The 11,709-nt window shown below is 46.6% G+C and overlaps 1 pseudogene; it reads right to left on the minus strand.

Annotated features, from left to right (window-relative positions):
* Nucleotides 1-274: 274 nt before the first annotated feature.
* On the minus strand, nucleotides 275-428 carry LOC134393855 (U1 spliceosomal RNA; annotated as a pseudogene).
* Between the last annotated feature and the right edge of the window lie 11,281 nt (nucleotides 429-11,709).

Genomic DNA, 11,709 nt, shown 5'->3' on the forward strand with positions numbered 1-11,709 from the left:
TTCTACATTTATATACTACCCCAAGCTCTCTGGGCGGTTTACAAAGATTAAAAACACTGAACATTTAAAAACCAATATACAACATTTAAAACCATAAAAACAGATTAGATAATATCCATTTAAAACAACTATTCTGGGTCAGTTAAAACTCAACATATGCTGTTAAATGCTTGGGAGAAGAGAAAAGTCTTGACCTGGTGCTGAAAAGATAACACTGTTGGCACCAGGCGAGCCTTGTCAGGGTGATTGTTCTTTAGTTGGGGGGTCACCACTGAAAAGGCCCTTTCCCTTGTTACCACAAATTATGCAGTCAAGTTTCCCGCATTTGGGGAAATCGCAGGTGTTAGCACACCAGGAATGCAATGGATGAGCCTCACCCTGGGAAAACCTCCTTCATGATCAAGGTGTCTCCCCTGCCAGGAAAGTAGGGGTAGGGGTGGGCAAACTCCCCTTCACATGCTCTGCTTGACAGGCTACGTGAGTGAGCCTCTTCTGAGGCTCAGCTTGCCCTGGTGAGCGCTCAACAGCCGTTCGCCCCTTCGTGCTGAAATTGCTCTGTTTGCCCCTTTACCCTCATGTAAATGGGGCCTTTACAGCCACTGTTGACGCAGTGGGGGGGGAAGTGCACTGTTTATGAGGCTCCAGAAATTGTGCATTTCCCTCCGTTGTGTCAATGGTGGCTGCCATTGATGCAGGAAAGGTAAGTGAGCAATTTTGGCTCAAAGCGGCTGTCGAGTACTCTATGGGCCTCACGGGCGCTTGAGCAGGGTCTGTGCTCGTGCAGGGTCTGTGCTCGTGTCTGTGCTGTGCATCCGACTGGGTCCGGGGCAGCGGGTGTGGGGAGGCGGGGAGAGGATCCGCTGTACTCCTGGATCCAGTTAGGCGCTTGAGACAATCCTAATGATGGCTATAGCCATTTCCCCTCCTGTTCATGCCGTTATTATTATTATTATTATTATTATTATTATTATTATTATTTATTTATTTATTTATATAGCACCATCAATGTACATGGTGCTGTACAGAGTAAAACAGTAAATAGCGAGACCCTGCCGCATAGGCTTACATTCTAATAAAACCATAATAAAACAATAAGGAGGGGAAGAGAAAGCAAACAGGCACAGGGTAGGGTAAACAGGCACTGGGTAGGGTAAAACTAACAGTATAAAGTCAGAACAAAATCAAGTTTTAAAAGCTTTAGGAAAAAGAAAAGTTTTTAGCTGAGCTTTAAAAGCTGCGGTTGAACTTGTAGTTCTCAAATGTTCTGGAAGAGCGTTCCAGGCATGAGGGGCAGCAGAAGAAAATGGACGAAGCCGAGCAAGGGAAGTAGAGACCCTTGGGCAGGCGAGAAACATGGCATCAGAGGAGCGAAGAGCACGAGTGGGGCGATAGTGTGAGATGAGAGAGGAGAGATAGGAAGGAGCTAGACAGTGAAAAGCTTTGTAGGTCAACAGGAGAAGTTTATATTGGATTCTGAAGTGAATTGGAAGCCAGTGAAGAGATTTCAGAAGTGGAGTAACATGGTCAGAGCGGCGAGCCAAGAAGATGATCTTAGCAGCAGAGTGGTGAACAGAAACCAACGGACTTAAATAAGAGTCACTGGGACAAGCTGATACAACTTCTTGTGCCACATTTCTTTATTGCGGTGTGGAATATTATAGTACAAGCAGTCTTGTTAAAACTCTGTATGTGTGCATGATAGATGGGACCGGGGGGGGGGGGGGACATGCCCTGTAACCTGGAGAGGCTGGTGGCTCCGATATTGGTGGGGTGGTGAATCCGCTCCGGGTTTCAGTCAGAACCAGTCAGAACTCTAGAGGAGCTATCTAAGATGCTCCCACCTTTTCTAATGGGGTCCCAATCTGGTCCTCTGAGATTTTCCAGGTGACCACATCGCTAGCACAGCTCCCTTTCCTGCGACTGGTGGTTTTCCAGCTTTGACATGTCTTTCCCCCTCCTTCTGAAAGGTTTAAACACCTCTCAGGAGGCTCAGGCCTAATTTACACCAAGCAGGATATTGCACTATGAAGGTGGTATATAAAGTGGTATAAAAGCAGGGCCCATTAACACATACCATATACTGCTTTCATGCCACTTTCGTACTGCTATATCCTGCTTGATGTAAATCTGGCCTTAGTTTCCGGCAGCACAAACTTTAAGCTAAACTATGTTGGCATTTTTGCGCCCGTTCCTTTTGCTTTTGACTTTACTCACCCCTGAAATGGGCCGGCCCTACCTTTTGGCAGTGTGAAGTGGTCACCTCAGGCGGCAGACGCAGGGTGGTGTGGAAGGGGCCAGCGGGGGACTCGCAGCAGCCTCCTGGCTAGTTATCTCTGCTGGAGGACAGCGCTGTGTGTTCCAGTCAGCCTGCCCTGCACCCCCAGGCTAACCTTCTACGTAGAGCTGTGGTGGAGGATGCTGTCCCATCACCAGCTTCTGTAGGTGAAAGGCAAGGCAGCGCCATCTTGTTCTTTGCCCCAATGTCTTGGGCTGGCCCAGTTATGAAACATGGAAGCTCCATGTAGCCATCAGGACCAATAGCCTTGGATTTGTGCATCCCCCCCCCTTTTAAAGCCATCAAATACATCATGGGGACAGCAAATTCCATAGATGAATGAATCCCTGTGTGAAGGAGTACATTTATAAACCTCTAATATAGCCTTCTCCAATTTGGCACCTTCTGAGTGTGTTGGACTACAACTCCCATCATCCGTGATCATTAGGCACAGTGGCTGGTGCTGCTGGTAGTTGTAGTCTGGAACATCTGGATTGAGCTGGTTTGGGGAAGGCTGCTTTAACACATTCCTTCTTCAGCCGTTTCTCCTCTTCACGAGAAACTGCTGTAGAATCATAGAATAGTAGAGCTGGAAGGGGCCTATAAGGCCATCGAGTCCAACCCCCTGCTCAATGCAGGAATCCACCTTAAAGCATACCTGACAGATGGTTGTCCAGCTGCCTCTTGAAGGCCTCTACTGTGGGAGAGCCCATGACCTTCCTAGGTCATTGGCTCCATTGTCATACTGCTCTAATAGTCAGGACGTTTTTCCTGATGTCCAGCTGGAATCTGGTTTCCTGTAACTTGAGCCCATTATTGTATGTCCTGAACTCTGGGAGGATCGAGACGAGATCCTGGCCCTCCTCTGTGTGACAACCTTTCAAGTACTTGAAGAGTGCTATCATGTCTCCCTCAGATGAATGGGACTTGTGTTAGCCATGACTTACATGGCCCATTGACTTCAATGGGACTAAAGCAGGGGCACTGAGCCTCTTTCAGCCTGAGGGCTGAATTCCATTTTGGAGAAGCTCTCAGAAGCTGCACTACAAAAGGAAAGTGGCCAAACTGCACCCAATACCAGCCTATCCTAGCTTAAAGCTCTTACTGCTGATAACTAAGCCTTAGGAAAGGCATTTCAACCTTTTAGAATGGGGGGGGGGGGCTGCATAAGAACTGGGAAATCACCAAACAGTGGTTGAAATGGGTGGGGCTCTCTGGGGGAATGGCTCTCTTGGAACCCTAGAGGGCCAGATGCTTGGCCCCTGAGCTTGAGGTTCTGCATCCCTGGACTTAGGGTGATCATATGGAAAGGAGGACAGGGCTCCTGTACCTTTAACTGTGGCATAGGAAAGGGAATTTCAGCAGGTGTCGTTTGTATGCATGCAGCATCTGGTGCAATTCCCTCTTCATCCCAACAGTTAAAGCTGCAGGAGCCCTGCCCTCTTTTGTATCTGGTCACTCAGGGCAGGGCTCCTACAGCTTTAACTGTTGGGATGAAGAGGGAATTGCAGCAGATGCTGCATGCATACAAACGACACCTGCTGAAATTCCCTTTCCTGTGCCACTGTTAAAGGTACAGGAGCCCTGTCCTCTTTTCCATATGGTCCCCTTAAGGGTGACTAACTTCCCCTATATTGAACTACATGTAAGGAATTATTACGTGTTCAGCCCAGGAAACCCGTGTGCTCAGCCATCTTACCACACCAATAGTATTTATTATTTTGTTGACTTTCCCATTTGCATGCCTCCATTGTTTTACAGATGAACCTATGTCCTTATAACACCACTATTCTAGCAGTGAAATCCAAGAACATCTATTCAGAAGTAAGTTCCAGGTAAGTGTGTACATCACTGCAACCTAAGGGTCCATACCTGGTGGTGGGCGGCCTCCACTCTGATTCCCTTTTAACTCATTTTGAAGGTCCTTCATTGCCTGCTGTATGCATTTTACTTTGCAATCAATATTTTATCCTGCACTAACTTCTAAAACAGGTGTTCTAGTCCCAAATTAACCATAATCATTTACTACTACTACTAAATAGAATGTTTAATTTCACCTATAGATCTGGTTATATTTATTTATAGATTATCTACAACTCCAACATGTTCAGTGTTATTTATTATTATTTTATATATTTCTTGGCTGCCTTTCAAGACTGCAGTCACCTCCAAGTGGCTTGTAATATAAAAAAAACATACACTATCCATTTCAATAAAACAGACTCAAAAGAACACGTGATACAAACCAGTTGCGGTACACTGATATGCACACTGCATATCAGTGTACACACTAACCAAATTTGGATGATTTTTTTTTAAAAAAGCATTCTCATAGTCTACACAGATGGCAAAATAGAGGCTTGCTTGCTTATTTATTTATTTATTGCATTTCTATACTGCCTAATAGCCGAAGCTCTCTGGGTGTTTTGCAAAAAATCAAAAACATCAAGTACAATTCAAGGAATAAAACAAAATGCAATATAAAAAGTACAATATAAAAGTACAATATAAAAGCACAAAGGCATATATATGTTCCCGCGTTTTACCATTTGGGCAAAATTTGCATTTTTTTTTTAATTAAAAGAAAGCATCCATACACTCTCCCCAAACAGCAAAATAGAGACAGATTTGATACACACACAGACACACATATAAATATATCTGTATTTGACCATTTGGGCAAAATATATGGGACAACAACCGGAAAATAGAGACAGATGAAGTAGAAGATGCTGTTTGCTGTCCTGCTATCGGGCAGCACTTAGGAATGGGAAGACGCGGTTGGAATGTTGCCTGCGGAGGGGTTCCAAACCGCTGGTCCAGAACCCAGGCATAAGCACACCACCACCACCACCACCATCACCACCAGTGCGTCGGAGGCCTGTGAGGAGGAAGCCAATTCTCCCTTGTCTCTCCCGGCCTCCCCCCCCCGCCCCGCTGCTTCAGCCTGCCACCCGCTCCCCTTTGTCGACACTTGATCATTTACATCAAGTTGACATTCGCAGAGTTTACTCAGGGGTCTGTAATTGTATTCTTTCACCGGTTCTGCATTACCAACCATGAAAATGGAATCTTATCAGCCCTGACCAATTTTTAATGTACAAAATGATTTGGCCGAGGTTCAAAGGGAGCCACAATTGAAATCAGGTGAATGATACATGTAGTATTTTTCAGTTTCTCCGTGCCTTGATTTGATTTTTCCCCCCCTCGTATGGCATAGTTTCTCTCTCTCTCTCCTTTTTTTTTTTTTGGTAAGCTATATAAATGCATATATACTCTGCATATCTATCTAAGGGCTATCGATAGATTTCCTTTTGGTTCCTACCTATCATTTAAATGTAGTTATTCACAGTGCACTGGAGGACAATGAAGTTTCCTATAATCCCTAAAAAGCAATCAAAGAATTGGAACAAGCTTAAATTCTCCTGATAGAGCACTGGGATTAATAGGACATTTATTAAATGAAACCCCATCACCAGATGAAAAGGAGCCTCACGCAAATAAAAATCAGGGCACATTTACATCATAAAGGGTTGGGTAAACAATGGGGAATCCTATCTTGCTGAAATATGTACCATCTCCAAAGGGATAAGGGCCTTTTGGCACTCCGGGTGAGAGAGGTGTGTGTTGGTGTGTCCTCGTTGTCAAATGGTCCAGATGAAAACAAAAACCAAATGAGAGAAAGGGTGATGCAGGAGACACCTGCCTTCTGTACTGAGTGGGAAATCTGGCTCAGATTTGACACAATCCTGAGAAAATATCAGGGGCTCAGATGATCCTATGCCTGATTCTTCAGAAGCATTACTAGTGGGGCTTACTTCTGAGTAAGTGTGTAGAGAACTGCATGGTATAAGATGGCCTACCATGATGCAAGGTGGGGTGATCACTCCAGGGTCAAAGTAGTTGTTGTAAAGGAAGTCAGGGTTCACCTGACAACCCTGCAAGGTAGGCTCCTGGACCAAACATCCTGAACTCCTAAGTTACCCACCTCCCTGCCCTGTCCACAACTGGGACAAGCCAGATGTTCACGGGAATAAACCACAGACACACATTTAGGGACCAAAGCAGCTTTATTGCAATCACTAAAACTAACACGTAAGGCCTTGGTCATGAAACAGCCCCTTTTAAAATAGGAAGGGGGAGAACAGGGGAGAGGGGAGGAAGAGGGGATGTGGACAAGGAAGAGTGAGGAAAGAAAGTGAGGAAAAGCTCTAATACTTAGCCATTACCCCAAGAAGCATTCATACGATCTCACACCCAGCCGAAATCCAGCTGGCCTTCTCTCGAATACCCACACATGTTAAAACATAAAAAACCCTTTTCAACTCCGGGCAACTTCCATGGTTGCCACAGACCTGACCTTCCCACTTGACATACGCACGCACCACCAAGGAAGATGGAGGATCTTCATCATTGAGCTTTTTATCTCTTTTTGGGACCCCCGGTCCCATGACCTGAGTAGACCAACTGGTGCCCTTCCTGGGCTATAGCCCACCCCCACAGGGGCCAGGGCCACCTCTTTTCCCACAGCTGAATCCGGTTAGTTTGTCCACCTCCCTGATAATCTCCAGGTGCCGGTGGGAGTTGGACTGGCTCGAGACAGGAATGACCTTGGCTGGCAGCCACCAAAGCCTGGCACAGCCGGTTTGAACAATAGACCATAGATCTTACCTAGGGGCAGATGTTACAACCCCACAGCAACAGCAAGTTAAAGGTACAGATTTGCACCCCTATTCTTCACAGTTGTGTGATGTCACACGCATCTTTCCATTTAATATACATGGATTATAATATGCAGATAAAAGCAAACAAACCTGGCAAGTTTAATTGTCTGGACAACAAAAATCCATGGCTGTCAATGGGGTATTTCCTCCCAAGAAGCAGCTTCAAAGGAGTGATTTCTATCAGGACCGCAGCAGGGGAGGAAAGGGTTAAATACCCCCTCCCTGTTTGCTGCAAACTCAATAATTTCAGTCCTCACAGCAACTTCTAAATCATCATCATCATCATCATCTTACCTGCTTGGATCGAGGTGGGGAACAACTATAAGTATAAAATACATAAAACTGAATTAAAAACATCCTAAAAACATCCTAAAAACATCCTAAAATTCCACTGGATTTTTCCTTCCCTTCCCCTCCCTTCCTTCCAGGGCCAGGCAAAGCTGGTAATAGGCCCTGGCCAGCTAGGAAATGTAGGCCCCATTTCAAACTGCTCATTAAGTATTTTAATCAGTTCTAAATACATATGAACTAGAACAATTTATTAAAAAGGTAATGGCAAGCGCTTTTATTCAAGACGTATATAAGACATCACTTCTTCACATTCAGAAATGCTTTACGTGCTTTTCTTTGGGCAAATTCATCATCAGCGACAGAAAAATCAAGCAACTTTGCCCAGGGGGACTCAGAGTCGGCCCCCTCAAAGTCATAGGCCCATGCCAACTGGCCCCACTACCCACCTCCTCTGCCCAGCCCTGCTTCCTTCTGCATGTTAAATGCAAAGACACATTTAATATCATGTCTAGTTTGCCTCTCAAGTGGCAGATTTTGGCAGCCACTATAGGTTGGCAAATTTGTCCCCTCTTTTATTTTTTTATTTTTACCTGCTAGAAGTAGGGTGGTGTTCATTTGAATCTTCCACCTGGAGTGACAAAATGTCTCTGTTAAGATGCATCTCTCTTAAGGCGCATCTAACCAGCAACTTCTGAGAATGGGGAAGGACTGTACATTAGAAGTAGACCACATACTCTGTGGGTATGGAAACCTTATAATCAATATTAGTGCTGGGCTAAATCCTCCCCCTGCCCCTATTTTCGGAAACTTTCTCTCTCCCTGCAAAAGAGGCATTGTTTTTTCTGCCTCTTTCATGGGGAGGGGACCACATTTAGAGAATTTTCTCCTTGGGGAGAGGGACAGAGTTTCCACATATTTTTTTTTAAGTGTAGCCAGTTGCTGAGAGCCCTTTCCCCTAATTTTTTAGTGTTTTTTTTTTAAATCCCCTTTCCCTCGGCATTTGGAGGAGCCCAGCAGTTCTTTGTGAATGTCTGTTGGATCCCATGTGACCTCACCCTCTCCAATAAGCATTGAGGAAGACCTCCTAGGCTCCTGAAAATGTCGGGGGTACTTTTAAAATAAATAAAAAGAAAGAAAGAAGACCCACCCCCCTCAACAACTGCCTACATTTAAAAAGGTTTGTTGAAATCCTGTCCCCCTCTGCAAGGAGGAAAATTCTCCAAAATTCTCACCTCCCCCAGCCTCTTTGGCCCAAATGTTCATTTTTCTCCCAACCCCACAAAATGCCAAAAATGAAATGGTCAAAATTTTCATCAAAGCACTAATCAATATGTAACATATCCAGTTATACAGAGTTAAAAGCCAAGAAAAGACCTCTGCCTTTCTCCATTGCAAGCAATCCCTGATTCCTTCTGCGTTCACTGTGGCTACTGTTGCTTTTATTTCCTGAACAGCAGGCCATGTAGATGGACTCAGGCGGTGCTTTTGAGGTGGAACTGGCCTACAGTCTCCCCTTTCCCCTTGCTGTATAGTTTTAAGCACAAACAGAAGGAAAGGAGTCTCAATAGGTCAGTTACCAGGACAATCACATTGCTCATCCTCTAAAAGAAAAGTTGTCCAAAGTGGTTGGCAGAGAAACAATTCTGTAAATCACCATAGAATATCAAAATGTGTGTCAGATATGGAGTAGGGGAGAAACAGATGGCCAAAGACATTGGGTATGTTCTCGCATGATGCTACAATCCCCCATGGAGCCATTCTCATTCTATCCATGTGCATTTTATCCACAAGGGATGGAAAACAGAAGCAAGTTACCTACCAAAAAGCTCAATTTTTCAGCTAATGGGCAAAGTCCAAGCAGATTTCCACTTGTCCCTTCTCTCCTTCTCTTGTAACTGCCCCCGCAAGCATCAGCATGGGAAGGTTACCAGGAACATCATCAGTAGTCAGGGCAGGCCCTACCATTAGGCAGAGTGAGGCAACTGCTTCAGGCGGCAGATGCCGGGGGGGGGCAGCAATGGTAGCCTCCCAGCTGTTCTTTTTAAATTCCCTGGCTGTTCCCTTTGTTGGAGGACACTTCTGTGTATGTCACACCACCTGTCCTCATGGCCCTAAACTCCCCTGTTGCCACAGTTGTAGTGGAGGACACTATCCCATAGCCAGTATTGAAGAAAGGTTCAACTGTTCATCCAGCTGGCTACTGTATATGGAATGGAAAAGGGGTGCCATCTTGTCCTGCTTCTTGGGCTGGCGGAGGGGCAGAAGCCATTGGGTGTACGTGCTTCCTGTATTGATTAGATTAAAGAGAGTTCTTCCCTGTGGAACTATGGAACCATGCAAATACCTGCCTGATTGCCATGACACCTTCCAGCTGAAGAACCCATGAGGCTACCTTTGAATTGACCAGCCCAAAGCCTTTGTAGGAAATTTGGCCCACTCTTGAAGGGTTCCCACCCACTAGGCAAGTCAACAGATTCATTTATAACCTGAATGCCCCTAACAATATCTTTTCTTTTTAATACTAGCAGCTGATTATATTCTCCTGTATTGCTATGGCCATTTGTAGCCAGCCAAATATCAGTCAATCAAGGGGCAAGGAGCCTCCCTGAGCTTTCTTTGCATTCCTCAGAGCCAAAATATTATTCCCTTTGTATTATTCCCTTTGTTTTGGCCATCCTGGGTCCAGCTTCTGAGCCATCGAGTCCTTTATACCTTTACTTTTGAACCCTATAACTGCCTTGGAGTTCAGGCAGAAGTTCATTTTCCCATCTTGGGTATTCCTTAGCTGTGTGCGTCTGAGCTCTAAGAATAACCTGAGGTCCTATTGGATTTAAATATCGTTCATTGCAACTCTTTCCAAGCATGATTCTTCACTCTACTGTGGTGGTGCCCATCCCTTGTTTTCAGGGCCATTGTTCCCTGTTCCTCCTTGGGCCATGTTTGCCTTGTATACCCAGAGAGAAAGTGCTACTCCCTGATAAAACACCCCACTGAGGCCAGAGCTGGGTCACATCCATAGTACAGCACAATCCGTGAGCTAAATCCCAAGACCTTGTAAGGGACTGCGATCCATGAGTGAGTTGTCATTTTTGAGCCCAAGGCAGGTGGTCAATTAGAGAGCCCAGAACACTGGCAAGTGGCTATTCAAGCTGAAAACAGCCATTTGGATCTTGGAATTGTTGTAGATCACAAGCAGAATATGAGCCAACAGTGTGATGTGGCTGCAAAAAAGGCAGATGCTATTTTGGGATGCATTTGTAGAACTATAGCTTCCAAATTGCACAAGGTACTGGTTCCCCTTTATTCGGCACTGGCTTGGCCTCATATTGAGTATTGGGTCTTGTCCTAGGCACCACACTTCAAGAAGGATGCAGACAAGCTGGAGGGGTTCAGTGGAGGGCAACGAGGATGATCAGGGGTCTGGAAACAAAGCCCTCTGAGGAGAGACTGAAAGAACTGGGCATGTTTAGCCTGGAGAAGAGAAGGTTGAGGGGAGACATGATAGCACTCTTCAAATACTTGAAAGGTTGTCACACAGGGCCTTGCTAGATGAGGCTTTAGCCCGGTGCGAGCCCTGGGCTCACCCCTGTGCGTCTAGATGACGCACAGGGTATCCCGGGCTTAGGCAGGGGTAAAGCCTCCCTGGTCCCGGGGTAACCGGCACCGCTTCTGGCCCGTTTTTTCCTGCGGTCTCGGGCTGGACCATGTAGCCAGGTCCGTCGCTTTTCCCGGCTACTGCATTTACTCCCGAGTAGCTGGGGAAAGCGGCGGATGGGCCGCAGCACTCCACAGGAGCGCTGCGGCCATCAGGGCTACAGTGGGGACATGGGGCGGGAGGGAATTGTGGCCTATGGGACATGGGGGGTGGGAAACAGAGGCCATGGGGAGATCGGGGGCAGGAAACGGAGGCCGTGGGAGATCGGGGGGAATCGTGGCCCAGGGACAAGGCGGGGCATTGGACATGGCGGGGGGGGCGGCGGGGGATCAGACATGGCAGGTGGGCGATCAGACATGGCGGGCGGGTGGCGGGATTGGATATGGCAGGTGGGCGGGGGGATCGGACATGGCGGGCGGGCGGCGGATCAGACATGGCGGGTGGGCGGCAGGGGGGATCGGACATCGCAAGCAGGTGGGCGGAGGGCATCAGACATCACAGGGGGAATCGGGGGCAGGGGGAGCGGGGAACCCTTTTTTTTAAAAAAACAACAACCTACCTTTCTCGTTGGTGCGCTCCTGCGCACATGGCCCCTTTAAACAAACAAAAAAATGGCAGACGCAACGGGGCTTTCCTTTATCTCATTGCGTATTATGTGTAGACAGTAGCGACAGCCCGTGCTACTTCTAGCACGGGCTGGCCGCTCTACAGGCCTGGATTCCCAGGTAGGTCTAGCAAAGCCCACAGAGGAGGGCCAGGATCTC

Source organism: Elgaria multicarinata, chromosome 2, assembly GCF_023053635.1.
Source record: "Elgaria multicarinata webbii isolate HBS135686 ecotype San Diego chromosome 2, rElgMul1.1.pri, whole genome shotgun sequence".
Taxonomy (NCBI): domain Eukaryota; kingdom Metazoa; phylum Chordata; class Lepidosauria; order Squamata; family Anguidae; genus Elgaria; species Elgaria multicarinata.